General features: G+C 50.1%; 1 protein-coding gene across 3 annotated transcripts in view; it reads left to right on the forward strand.

Annotated features, from left to right (window-relative positions):
* Positions 1-2558: 2558 nt before the first annotated feature.
* Positions 2559-13886, forward strand: part of Tspan9 (tetraspanin 9) — a 180728-nt gene continuing 169400 nt past the window's right edge. For 2 of the 3 annotated variants that reach the window (XM_032905602.1, XM_032905605.1), the window contains exon 1: positions 9079-9179. The gene's annotated coding sequence lies outside the window, so the exon portion shown is untranslated. Of the gene's footprint in view, positions 2601-9078; positions 9180-13886 lie in introns of those variants that run through there. The other variant, XM_032905603.1, reaches the window with a different exon arrangement.

The raw sequence follows: 13886 nt of genomic DNA on the forward strand, positions 1-13886 counted from the left end.
CTGGGCTCCTAGTTTAGTCTTCAATGTCATTTGAATGGCTTGGGAGGAACGTCCTGGCCTTCTGAGCCTCAGCCTCCTTTTCCACAGGTTGACGGGATGGTAGGGGCTGTTGTGGAGACAGTAGAGGCACACAAGCTCTTGGTAGACAGTAGCTGTCACAGTCTACAGGCAACTCCGTGTTCTTGCAGGACCAATTCTTCCCATGAGGTGGCACCATCCATCAGCCACTGTCCCTTGCCTTTGGGGTGGCTGGCTGGAAATGTACTTTTTGCTTATTGTCATTTTTGATTTGGCATGGCAATTTCAAGGGGATAGACCAACTTGCTATCTTGCGAAACCCTGGGAGAACCAGAGAGGCCAGAAATATTGCTGGCATCTGGGACTGGAAGGAGCTGTTCTGAATATCGCCTGTGGTCATAGTTAAAGTGGCATATAATTTATTGTGAAAATTAGGGTATCCTGAGAGCAGAAGCGGGATTATTAAACGTCATGCCAGGGCAAGAGGAGTAAACGGAATGTGCCCCCAGAACTTGGATGAACTTACTGTACGTGTATCTAGCTCAATGTAGGGTTATGGTTCAGTGTTTCTGCAACAGAATGGCATTTTTCAGAAGCCTGGTACCCATGTTTTTTGGAGTTATTTCTCCAAAAGCTTCTGGCTTCATCATGAGGTTTATTGAGTTTTCCCTTCAGTGGACATGACCAGAGCTTGCTTATCACACAGGTCATAGGTCACTTTGGTTCTTTGTGCTGAACAATTCCTTTTCTCCAGCTTTTCCAACAGCATTTTTCCTGCCGCTATGAATTCTGCAGGCTCCCAGCTCTCCCAGTGGGGTGGGGCAGCCTGGGTTACGACTGAGGGGAGATATCTCAAGATTTTCTGTCATTCCAAGATTTCAGATCTGCTCACGTTCCTTTCAAGTGAGGGGAGGAGGAGAAGGAAATTAGCATCCATCCCAATCCATTTTCATTATCTTAGACAATCCCCTCATCTCCTAAGTCTGGAAGAGTGCTACTGGTGTGATTCTACTCCCAAGTGAGGGGCCCACGGCCTACAGTCCATGGCCTAGAAGAGGCAGACAGGATCAGACGCATGTGGCTCTGAAACTGGGAGTTTGCACCTTGCCAGGCCTCTTTGATTCCATTACCAAGCTTCTTCTCTGTACCCCCTCTTCTGCAAAGTTGACAGAACTGACCTCATGTGGTTGGAGTGCCGGTGGGGGTCAGCCAGGCAAGACTTCATGCTGGGGATTGGGTGTGAATGAGGTTTTGAAGGAAGAGAGGAGGCTGCTTCTCTCTGTGGGAAATGAGAGTTCAGGGGGCTGGATTATGGGTCTAACAGAAACAAGCAAGACTATGTGAGATAGCCCAGGAGAGAAGTGGAAACTGCCAGGTAACTGGGGAACACAGGGGAGGGCTCTGGGATTTAACTATTTTGTCTCAAGCTGGATTCGGTGGCCTGCACTCACTGTCCTAGCCCCTCAGGAAGTTATTTAAGTACATAGCCAGATACTGGCAAAGCGAAGCAAAGCAAGAAAAGGTTGTCTTTTGCTGGGCATGGTGGGATGTCTTTAATCCTTGTATTCAGGAAGCAAAGGCAGGAGGAGCTCTGTGAGTTGGAGGTCAGCATGGGTGGTCTGCTCAGTGAAATCCTGGCCAGCCTGGTCTACACAGTGTGTTCCAGGCCAGTCAGAGCCACACAGTGAGATCTGTCTCAAAACATTTTTTTTTCTTCTGCACTTATGAGGACAGAACACTTTCTATGACAGTAAGAACAGAGAGGCAAGAGGTTTAGGGGCCACTTCGGAATCAAGTTTAGACTAGGTATTTACATGAATCCATGCCTGCAGGAAGGTAGGCCAAAGATGAATCTGCTTCAGCTAGGTCCCTCCCGGCCTCGAGTGCCCTTTACTAACTCTAGCTCCAGGGGAGGCAGCAGCTCCAACAGGGTATCTCAGGGCAGCTATCTAACCCATACCCGCTTTGTCAACACCTCAAATAGTCCTCCCGAAACACCAGGCAAGAATTTCTTAGGTGCGAGGTGTGGATGGTGAGGCCAGAAGACGGGCACGAGCTGGAAAGCCGAGACCCTGGTTCTGCAGCCTTGGGGTAGCTTGTGTGAACGCCCAGCCCAGGCGCTCCACCTTTCAGTCCCTACCCTCCCTCCGTCCAGCCCCAGGAGGGCGCGGCCCCGTAGGCGACTGGCGCAGTAGTGCCTCCTTGGAAGAACAGGAGAGTAGGGAATCGGGGTGCAGAGGGAGTCTTCTGGAACCCCGAGAGGAAAGCGGCACCGTTCTCCTTCCAATGCTCATGCGGGACACTTGGCCGGAGTGGCGGGGGCCCCGTGCGTCCTCCGCCTCTTTCAACCGGTCTCGGCTTTGCGTCCGGCAGCCGGGTCCTCCCACAGCTCGGACAGTCCCCATTCTGTCCGCCCCTCCCACCCCGCCCCTTATTGGTCCCGCCCCCCGTGCAGTCCGACCCCCGCCCCGCCGCCGGGTGAGGTCCCGCCCCCTCCGCCAGCCGGCCCCGCCCCCTGTTTCCGCTAGCCGCGGCGGTGCGGGAGGGAGCGGAGCCCCGGCGTCACACCGAGTCCAAGCGCGGTGAGTGCGGCCGGGGCGGGCCGGCGACTCCGGGCTCTAGGGCGCGCGAAGTTGCGGGGGTTCGGCGCGGCGCGCGGGGCTGGCGGGGCCGAGCCTCGATCGGATTCCCAGCAGTGTGGGAGTCTGGGGGCGCCCGGGGAGGCGGAACTCTCAGGGGTGGTGGGAGGTGGGAAGGCGGGTCGGGGGAGGGGTGACAGAGGAGGGGGGCGGGAAGAGGCCGGGTCGTGAGGGGCTTGTCACCGCGCCCCCCGGCACTCGTTGTAGGTCAGCGAGGTTTTAGGAGTGTGAGGCTGCAGGACGGTTGAACTCAGCTGCCTCACGCCCCAGTCCAGGGATGGGAGACCCTAGATGCCACAGGAAGGGAGATCCCCCACCCCCACCCCAGAACCGTCAGGGATCCGATAGACCGGCTGGAGACGGTTCGCCCAGGGCCGCACACATGGTCTGGGCCTGTCTACAGACCCGCTGGAACCCCCAGCTATTCCTCAGACTGGCCGAGCGGCTCTCAGAGTGACAGGGCTTTGGCACACCCCTAGATCTGAGATGTAGCCCATCTGTGCGCTCAAGTTTGGGTTTTTTTTTAAAAAAAAAAAAACTTTCATGTGGTTGAAAGTCTAAACAAGCAACAGCTTGTGACAGCGGCCATTGTAGCTATGCATCATGGACTAGAGTTTTGGGTCGTTTCTCTCTATTATGAAGGATCCTGGTCTCTTCAGCATCTTTCTCCAGATGACTGGAGAAGTTGGCAGTTGGTGAAAGCTCTCCTAAAAGCTGGAATGATCTTGCCTCTTCACCCCGTGGGCAAGAATGCAGCAGTTTACCTTTCTTGGCTCAGAGAACTAAAGTTGCCTTTTGACCTGCATCTGCCCCCTCCCCTGGGGTGACTCAGGCATTTCCTCCTCCAGGAAGCTTTCCTGGACTAGTAGAAAGCACAAAGAACTCTTGCTTTGATTCCTACATACCTGTCTGCTCCCTCTCTATTCAGAATAGCCTTCGGGAAGGCACTGTGTGTGTGTGTGTGTGTGTGTGTGTGTGTGTGTGCACTGTGTGTGTGTGTGTGTGTGTGTGTGTGTGTGTGTGTGTTTTCCAGGTGCGAGCGATAGGCGAGGGATTGTGGAGCATCTCAAACAATAGACTTGGCAAATCATTTATATTTAACTGAGGAATGCAGGCGGGCGTCAGACAATCACAACACTTCCTATAGCAGCCTGGTCCTGGTGCCTGATGTGGCTAAGTCTAGAGTTGGGGGTGGAGGGTGTGGGAAGGACATTAGGGTATATAGAACTCCAAGTGTTACTCAGTTCTTCTAACTGAAGGCCTACTGTGCACAAGGCTAGGAACAGCGGGAGTGCTTCAGAATGGACTGCTGTTGTCTTTTCTTCTATTTGGTCTGCTTGGGAGGGCTCTTGAAATCTGTGAAGAGAGATGTAATATTAATGCTAATAACTAGTGTTCATGTGGTAATTGGTGGTAAGCCAAATGCATTTGCTGCACATACGCTGGATTTACTGTTAATGATCTATACGTGTCTTTGGGGGTCTTACTTTTACAAAACTGCCTTATTGGTTAGGGAGATGGCACTAGAATACATTATCTTTAATGTTACAAAATTACTGAGAGAGAAGTAAGGCTTGATCTGGAAGCTTCTTAGTGCACCTGTCTGTCGCCGTCTTTACTGAGCCCATCCGCTCCCTCCCATTGGCCACGTGTGAAGCCTAGGCAGGTTTATGTCCATCCCTGCTCTCCAGTTTGGAGGACCAGGTTGAAAGTCTCCAGTACCTCGTCCAGTAGCTCCTAAACTAACAGTGTAACATGACCTCAGCACCCAGTCAACTTATATGCTACATTTTAAAATTCATCTTAAGTTAGCATACAAAATAATAGGTTCCATTATGGCATTTTTGTATGTTTTCTTTTCTGAGCCTTCTCCCTCTCCTCTTCCCCCTCCTCTCTGCCTCTCTAAATATATATTTTTTAAAATTTTAGGTCATGTGTGTATTATAAGTATGTGTATGTGTTTGCATGTGTAGGTAGAGGTCTACACTGGGTGTCTTCCTCAACTGTTCATCTTTTATTGTATCTATTATATTATATACTCTTATCCATATATAATGTATACATAGAAATATTATAAATATTTGAGTCTCTCACTATATGATATTCTCTATATATACATATATATGTCTATATATACACACATATATACATATTTGAGTGTCTCTCAATATATATGTACACACACATATTTGAGATAGAGCCTCTTACTATATATATATATATATATATATGAGATAGTCTCTAAATATATACATATGTCTATATATACACACACATACACACATATTTGAGATAGAGTCTCTTACTATATGGCCCTGGCTGGCCTGAACTTACTGTGTTAACCAGGCTGGATTTGGACTGGATTTGAACTCACAGAGATTTGAACTCACAGAGATCTGTCTGCCTCCTAAGTACAAGGTTTAAGGGTGTGGCACCTTCCCTCTGCCCTGCTGTGTGTATACCTTAAGCTTACTCTGGGCTTGTCCACAGGCATTTCAGAGAAGCAGCCTGCTTTGCTGGTACACAGCGTGGCTTTGGTGTGGGTTGGCTTACAGGGAGTTCTCCCATCTCCCTGGCTCTGTGACTCCAGTTCACATGGTCCCACGAAGTGAAGGAGGGATGGACTGAGGTAAGGCCTTGGGCAAGCGCTTTCACCCCAGTTGGCCTAGGCTTTCTACTTACACAATGAGGATAACAATACAGTGGTTCCAGGGCTGTGGGACGGAGCCCTGACTTAGTGCGGGAGAAGCATGTAGCTCAGGGCCTCATACACAGCAGGTGTGCACTGAGTGGAGGCTGTTATTTATAACCTCATCGGGTGGCTAGACTGACATGCTGGGGACATGAGGACAAGACTGCTCTTCTTCTCCCACTGAGGCCCAGGACTGCTGAGGTGATCATCTGTGCTGACTAAGAGGGATGGATGTAGTCCAGGTACATTCACTTTCTTTTTCTCCCGCCCCCGCTGCCTATTTAGCTTCTTCTTCTACTCTTGCCCTTCCAGGAACCCACAGGTCCAGCCAGACTGGTCCTCCAAACATGCTTTGGTCATTTTTTTTAGCAACAGAGTTTATTCTGCTCCACCTTTCTGAGTGTCCTTCCGATTTGTAGCTCTTTTTAGGGGCCCTTCTGGGTCATAATCCTCGGTGAACCTTGGCTTTGGAACTCCTGTGGCATTTCGTGTCTTTACCTATCTTTTGCTAGATAATTCCTTGATTAATTTCATCGCCTCCCTGCTATCATCACTGTCGTCATCATCATCATCATCTTCATCTTCATCATCATCATTTTCCTGTCTTTTTTATTTTCTTTGAGACAGGGTCTTGCTATATAGTCCAGGATGGCCTTGAACTTGTGATCTTTCTACTTCCGCTTTGAGAGCCCTAGGATGCCATATATTTGCCACCATGCCTGGCATCCTTATTAAATTTTTGTGCTATGTTCTGATGATATATAAATAAAAATGATCAAAGTTGCTAGGCATGATGCAAATAATCCCAGTACTTTGAGGCCGAGGCAGAAGGATCAGGAGTTTAAGGTCATCCTTAGCTACCTCCTGAGTTTGAGGTCAGTCTGGACTAAATGATACCCTGTCAAAAAGAACAAAAACAAACAAACAAAAAAAAAGGGACCCCTGTCTTCTTTGTACATATAATTCAGTCAAGAAATTAGCAAGGGGGTTCACAAAAATCACAGTTTAAAGTGTAAAGTGAGAGACGGGGCAGTGCGACATAGTTCCCAGGTATTTGGGAGACTGAGACAGGGGAATGGCTTGGACCCAAAGTTTGAGGCCAACCCAGGACAGCATAGTTAGTGAGTCCTTCTGAGAGCAGGATGTTGTGAGAAACCAAAGTTTCAGCAATAACCCTGATGGAGGAGGTGTACTTCAGGCGGGGGAGGGGTGGGGGTGGGTGGGGAGGAGCAGCCTGAGGACAGAGGAGAGACCAGCTCTTCAGGGTCTCTGAAGACACCGGGCAGGTGCATGAGCCATACTATAGGTGCCTTCACTTGTCCAGCCAGGGGGCAAATTCCATCCATCTAGCCATCCATGAGAAATGGAGTGTCTGCTGTGCGCAGGCATGGGCTGGCGAGCCCTGGGAGGTCCTGGGATGCTTGTGGTTTTGGCATGAGGGTCACAGAAGCAGGTCTTGGCTCAAGGAAGTTAATGATGGATGGGAACCATGGTGAGTGGCTGGGACCTGCCAGGAGTGGTGAAGAGGCTAAGACTCACAGAGACTTTAGGACCAAGACCATTTGTGGGGGCTGGGGTGTGGCTCGGTGATAGAGCACACACCTAGCGTGTGTGAGGCCCTAGGTTCCATCCACCACCAAAAAACAAACAAACAAACAAACAAACAAAAACCAAAAAGCAAATCAAACAAAATGGACTTCGAATTTGTCACTGGCGAGGTGACAGCCAGCCCAGTTCCAGACTGTAGTCTTAACAGCTGTAGGAGTTTCCCTGATCTTTTAGGAACCTTGACTCAAGCCAACACAGAAAAGAATTTCAGGTCTAAGCAGTATGACGCAGACTTGGAGGTTGTATTAAAGGTATCTTAATATAGACTAAAAGCACAGGGGTTAGCGGGAGAGAAGAGCTTAGAGGAAAGCAACTGAGTATGCGCTCATCAGAGGAGATTGTGGGTATGGGCACTTGAGAATAGTGTCACAGTTGTCTTAGCATTAGCCATATGTGCAATTTTGATGGCTGTCAATTTATATCTTAAAAGCTAGCCTAGACACCCCCCATTATTCCCTTTTAAATAAGAAAGCGTTAAAATGAAACATTTATTTATTTTGTCTATGTTTATGGACGTGGGCATGTGCATGTCTCTGTGAGTGTGAAGTCAGGAGACTGCTAGCGGAGTCCATTCGCTCCTTGTGCCATATGGGTTCGTGGGGATTGAACTCAGGTCGCCAGGATTTTACCCCTCAGCCATCTCCCCAGCCCTTCCGTCTGTTTTGATGCGAGGTTCTAGGATGGCTCTGGAGAAGCCTCAGATGGAATTATAATACGATCAAGTAAAATCAAGAGCCCCCAGAAGTGCACAAGGAATTTAATTAGTACACGTCCTTCCCTGCAAATAAGCTTTCTGGTCAGGTTCCTAGAAACTTGCAGACACATCTGGGAAGGGGGAAAGGCGTCAAGCAGTTGTCACTGGCTCCGGAACTCTTGCTTCTCTGCCATGAGAGGTTTTAATCAGAATCCTGGTGAGGGGCTGCTCTCTCTTCTCATGTCCCTGTGATTTTCTCTGTCTTTCTGTCTTGCCTAACATTGCTTGGCAGGAGCTTGGAGAGATGGCTTAACTATTGAGTGCTTGTTACTCTTCCAGAGGATCTCTCTCTGGTTTCTAGCACCAGTACCCACACTAGCTGACCGACAGCTCCAGAGGACCCAGCATCCCTTTCTGACCTCTTCAAGTGTGTTCGTGTGTCCCCAAGTGCCCTGAGCACACTCGAGTGCCCCGAGTACACACACGCACCCACACATACCATCCCATAAATAAAAACAAACATGTAAAAATATGCCTAAACCTTAAAAAGAATTGATTGGATTGGGTCATGAAAGAAGCATGCCTGGGAATTGGCACCGGATCTGAGCCAAGTCTGATCGCTACACTGTTTCCAATGGGTTTTCTTTCTAGTTTCTGAGTATCTTTAGGAGGTGGCTTCTAAGAGCCTCTGATGTCCCAGCAGTACTCAAGCATACACAGGCATACACAGGCTCAGAGTCCCTCCTTGACATTCACAAGAAATGATCCTTGTGTCTTCTGGAATCCCAACTTTGCACCCACAGCAATATCTGTACACCGGCCCAGTCTTCTCCGGGGTCATGTTTCCGTGGGGAGTCAGATGTTTCCTGTGTCTCTGCTCATGTCCCAAGTCGACTGTGTAATGTCTGCTGCAGTTTCTCTTTCTCTCGCTGACCCTTTCCTAGTAAATTGTAACTGCTCCACTGGAGTTGCCGTGGGTATGAAGGACATGGGAACAGAACAATTCCTACCAGCCTCACGGTATAAGGAGACCAGAAACTTACACCTCAGGAAAGTTACGGACGCTTACGTGTTGGTGAAAATTGTAAATACTAAATCATTGGATTTAGTCTTTTAGTCTACTAGTCTATCCCAGGGATGGCGAATATATGACGTGGATACTGTTACCTACAGAACTGCCTGGGGCAGACATTACTAATCAATTACATCTGCCTTTCCTGCTGAGCTAAGGCTCGGGCTGTGCTCATAATCCTTGAGGCACCCACCAGCAGCTAAGTGGAGTTGGCACCACAGATGGAACCCATTTGCCATTTCTGGCCTTTGCCAGTTGTTGAAGGAGCGGGCACAGTGGACATTGCTGCCCAGAATTTACCCTGGTGTGGCTTCCCAGCAAAGCTATGATCTGTTTTCATTTTCATGCAGGAGCAACCCAGGGCCCAGGCGCTTGCAGGGAATACAAGGAAACCAGGTCTGCGTCAGTCCAGTCCATCTCGTGCTAAGACCTCCTTTCCTCATCAGCTCATCTGAGGTCAGCTCTGAACATTTATTGGTTTGTGTATGTATGTGCATGCGTGTGTGCCCCAGCACTGGTATCAGGTCGGAGGACACTTCCTCAGAAGTCAGACCTCTCCTTCCTCCCTGTTTTGAGGCAGTGTCTCTTTTCTGCTACTGTACTGCCTAGATGCCCTTCCAGCTGGGATGCCAGGAAGTCCCTCCGGAATCACTCTGCTTGAGTACTGGGGGCTGAAATCAGGTTGCCAAGGCTTTCCTGGCAAGCACTTTTTACCTGTGAGCCATCTTCCTACACACCCCCCTCCCAACCCCACCAACCACAGAGTTTTACCACCCTGTAGCTGGCTGGGACGGGCCTAGAACTTGCTCTTGGAGATAAGGCGGCTGACCTTGAGTCCACGGTCTTCCCGCCTGCCTCAGCCTCGCACATGCTGGGATTACAGGTGCAAAGTAGGTGTTCTGTAGCCGTGGTCTGGGGGCTTGGTTGAGACTGACATTTTCTTGGGTTCTCGACTTTGAGTTGGATTTTGTGATCAGGAGAGCGTGGTTTGGAGGGAGCTAGAGAACAGGCAGGCTGGACAGAAGCTGTGGGAACCTCTGGCCAGACCCTGGTGCTGCCGTTCCAGCACCAGGAGTGCCCACTGCAGCTCCTCCGGGCTCCGGGCTCCTGCGGATGGAGTGTCTTTGTTCCCAGCGCTCACTTACATTCGGCCCCTGCTGAGCTTGCCTTCCAGAAGCTGCCAGCGGGAATGGGGTGGATGCTGCTCATTCAGGCTCCCTGTGGGAGCTGCTTACAGACCTGGGCCGTGTTTTGTTTTAATTTATGTGCGTTTTATCCCGTGGCTTCTCCCTGCTGGGTGACTTGTAAATCTCTTCTTTCTGTGAACCCTGAAGTGTGGTTGGTGGAGGAAGGGGTAAAGGATTTGATGGTGCATGTCTGGTGGCTTATTTCTGCCAAAAGAGTCCCTGCCTGTGGGTCCTGGCAAAGACTGTGGAGTGGCCCAAGAGCCTCTTGTCCTGGCAGGTTTGCATATTGACGTTAGATTGTCTGCGTTTGTAATTTGTCAGCATTTAGCCCCAGGTTTTGGCTTCTTACATGGATCCGCCATGATTTTAATGTGGTTCTGTTTAGCAGTGGCTTAAATCTCATTTTAACATATGAGGTTAACATAGGTTACCATTCATAACAGTCCTAAGAGGTAGCATTTTACAGGAACAGTGGCTTAGGCTGAAGTTCTGTTTCTTGTGGGGAATGGAACAGGGACCAGCCCAGGTACTCTCTCGGCCTTGCCTTCTGCTGACCTAGGCAATTTCTGATCAGCCCCTGGTATCCCTTGCAGGATGATCTGTAAAAGGACTCACGCCACAAACAGGATTTCTCATGGTTTTTGTGAGCATGATGGGGTAGCTCTGCCTGACCTGGAACTCAGTATGTAGACCAGGCTGGCCTTGAACTCACAGAGATCCAAGGTGTGTGGTCCCATTTTTAAGTCTTTCCTCTTCTTCCCTGGGCCTGCACTGGTGTGGTTACCTCCTCTTAAGCACTTGGAGACAAAGGATGGTTTTCCTGGGCACAGCCCCACCCCAGACCCTGTTGTCAGTGTTCTTGTTGGGCCTCACGGGCTGCATGTGGAAGGGAGCTTCCCAGGAGGCCTGAGTCACCCTGGGCAGACAGACAGCTTCTGACATCATGCCTTTCCCAGCCAGGTGACTTGGGCTTCCTCCTGCACATCTGTGTTGACACCCTGAGTGAAAGAGACCCCAGGAAGGGCTTAGCAGACAGGAAGTTTGTCCTGACTGATGGGCTGCGGCCTCGGGGGCTTCAGCTTTGCCATTTCTTGTCACGCTTGCGAGAGTCTGGAATGATGTCCCACTTGGTGGAGGGGTCAGATTCTGGCTTCTGCCTTTCATTGCGGGTGACCTTTGTAAAATAATCGCTTTCTTCAGGCTGGGGGACTGGGTACTAGGGTCCCTCTAGTTCCTGCCCAGGTGGTTTTCAAGGGGAGCCCTGTCTGGAGTTAGCGACCAGACCCAGGCCTTCCTAATTCTTCTCCTCTAAAGCTCTCTTTTCTGCTGGCCTAAAGGGGGGTGTGTGTGCGTGTGTGTGTGTGTGTGTGTGTGTGTGTGTGTGTGTGTGTGTGTGTGTGTGTGAAGGAGGGAGGGACAAAAGTTAATGAGTAACTGCGGCTGATTTCTGATGGAGGACAGGGACTGTTTAGAGAGATGGCTGCCTGTCTCAGGATGGCCTGCTCTACAGCCTCCCTTCTGGCCTGTTGCTTCCCTTCCCTTCTCATGAACCTTATATTGGTGCTCCCATCCGCTTACACTGTCTTGTTAATTTCTTCCTTTCTCTTTTAAAATTCTGCTCTGGGAATGAGACCCGGGTGCCAGCAAAGCTGTCTCCCTGTCACACCCCACTTCTGATCCGCGGCCTTTATTTACAGTGTGGCTGCAACAGAGGCACTGTGGCCTCTGGCTTCAGCCTTACAGCCTCAGCTTCTGTCAGTGTCCCAGGCGAGAACACCAGCCTCCGAGTACTTTGACTTCTAAACCAACACAGAGCAGAAAGCCAGGCAGAACTGGGCTGGGCTCTGAGGATGGGAAGGGCCTGCACGAGCGCCTTTTGGCCATGTGAGCCTCACATCCTGAGAGTTCAGTTTGTGCTCCAGGGCCAAATGTGGCATTTTGCTTTTCCTGCCCTATCCCTGGGCTAATAGTGTGTGTGCTTTGACTGTGCCACACCCGTCCATCCTGTCTCTCCTCTTGCCGTGTGGTACTGGAAGTGACTTTCTGAACCTTGGGACTGTCTCTGCTCTCAGGAGCCAATATTTGCTAAACCATTTGTTCTTGTGGGTGAAATAGGAGACCTTGAAGGGTCAGGAAGACCCGGGATGTTTCTGGGCCACCTTGACTTGTTGGAAAGACCTGAGTGTCCCTGCAGGATCTCTGAAGGGCTCATGCTTTCTGGGCAGTATTCTGTTTGGTTTTGGTTTGGTAAGTTAGAGCAACTTTGTGCAGATTTGAAAAAAAAAAAAAAAGGTCAACTCCCAAGCTGGGTGTGGTGGCACACACCTTTAAACACCTTAGATGGAGGCAGAGGTAGGTGGGTCTCTGTGAGTTCAAGGGCACTGTAGTCTAAATAGCGCATTCCAGGCCAGCCAAGGTGTATAAGGAGACCTTGCTTCAAAAAATAAAACAGAGACAAAAACCATAGAAAGAAAAATGGCAGTCTCTTAGATTAAAAAAACCAAAACACACACACGCACACGCACATGCACACACACACTCATCCTTCTGGTGGGTAAGTGGCCTGTGCTGTAAGTACACTGTCTCCTATCATAGAGTACATATGCACATATGGCTGGCAGCACACAGAATGTATTCCCCTCTTAATGATGGGAATATTGCTGGTTCAAAGCCAAGGAGAAAGCCACCAGCCAAGTGGTACATGGGGAGTGATCTTGGTCAGAGGTAAGCTCAGAGTTCGCTTGTAACAGGGTCTGACCATGCACATGTGTGTTAGTATGTCTGCGCATGGCTCATTGTGCCCATGTGGGTCTGCACAGACTGGAACGTGATGCAGCCTCTCAGATCAGTGTGTACCTGTGCCTCTCTTTAGTAAGCATAGCACTGGGAATTCTGCCCGTTCCCTCTCCTCTGGTAAGCTGCCATGGAGTGGTGTCTGAGGTAAGGCCCAAACACTTCAACCAGCTTAAGGGTGGAGGCGCCAAGGATAGACGAGCAGATCTTGCCTCAGCAAGCCCCTAGCCTCCACTGGGCCACAACCTGTGGGAGGAGCGCTCTGAGCAGCAGGGTGTCTGGCTGGGTGTGAGTGGAGTGTGTGTGTTTTCGGGTGTGTGCACATGCAGAGTGGCATGTTTTGCTTTAGAGAAAATGAGGTTGAGGTCTGGGCTTGCAATTTTCCACTTCTCTTAATCCTGGGAGAATCTAAACAGCTTTGTTTTAAAATTGGACATGGAGATTGCAGGGCCCTGAGTGAAGAAGAGCTGTTGGGTCCCCCAGGAAGGCAATTAAGTTTGCAGTCAGTGTGTGGACCTGTGTGGCCATTGTGTGTGTGCGTGTGTGCGTGTGTGCGTGTGTGCGTGTGTGCGTGTGTGCGTGTATGCATGCACGCAGCATGTGGACCTGTTGACAGGGCATTTACAAACTGTGACACGAGTCACTAAAAAGACAGTGGATTGTCATTTCGTCTCACTGGTTCGCTGCTGAGGATGGTTGAATGGGGGGAGGGGAAAGTGCCAGGCCATGAGAGGCAGAGACAAGCAGGATTGGGTTTGTCCATCTTGGACCTGTTCTCCAGTGTTGGAGAATCTGAGGATGGTATAACCAGTCAGCCTGTGTCTGGGGAAAAAAACAACACCACAGCCTGTTTCTCAGTGTAGGGAGAATAATACAGGGAGGAAGCTCTGTGGGGTGGGTGGGGCCTGGCCTGGAGGGAAGGCCAGGATTTGGGGAGATACAGGAAAGGGGCTCTGTGTGCTTGCAGTGGGGGTTGGCATGCTTGGAGGTTGGTGGACACAAGTGCTGTCTGCATAGAGAAAGAGGAGCTGGCTGGCCAGGACGGTGGGGTCCTTACTCCGAGATGTACGGTTTGGGTTTGGGAAGACTGGTACTAGGAAGCAGAGGATGGAGAATGGGAAAGGGCTCTTCAGGAAACACAAGCTTAGAGCAGAAACCAAAATGAAATGTCAAAGACAGCAAT

Source organism: Rattus rattus, chromosome 6, assembly GCF_011064425.1.
Source record: "Rattus rattus isolate New Zealand chromosome 6, Rrattus_CSIRO_v1, whole genome shotgun sequence".
Taxonomy (NCBI): Eukaryota; Metazoa; Chordata; class Mammalia; order Rodentia; family Muridae; genus Rattus; species Rattus rattus.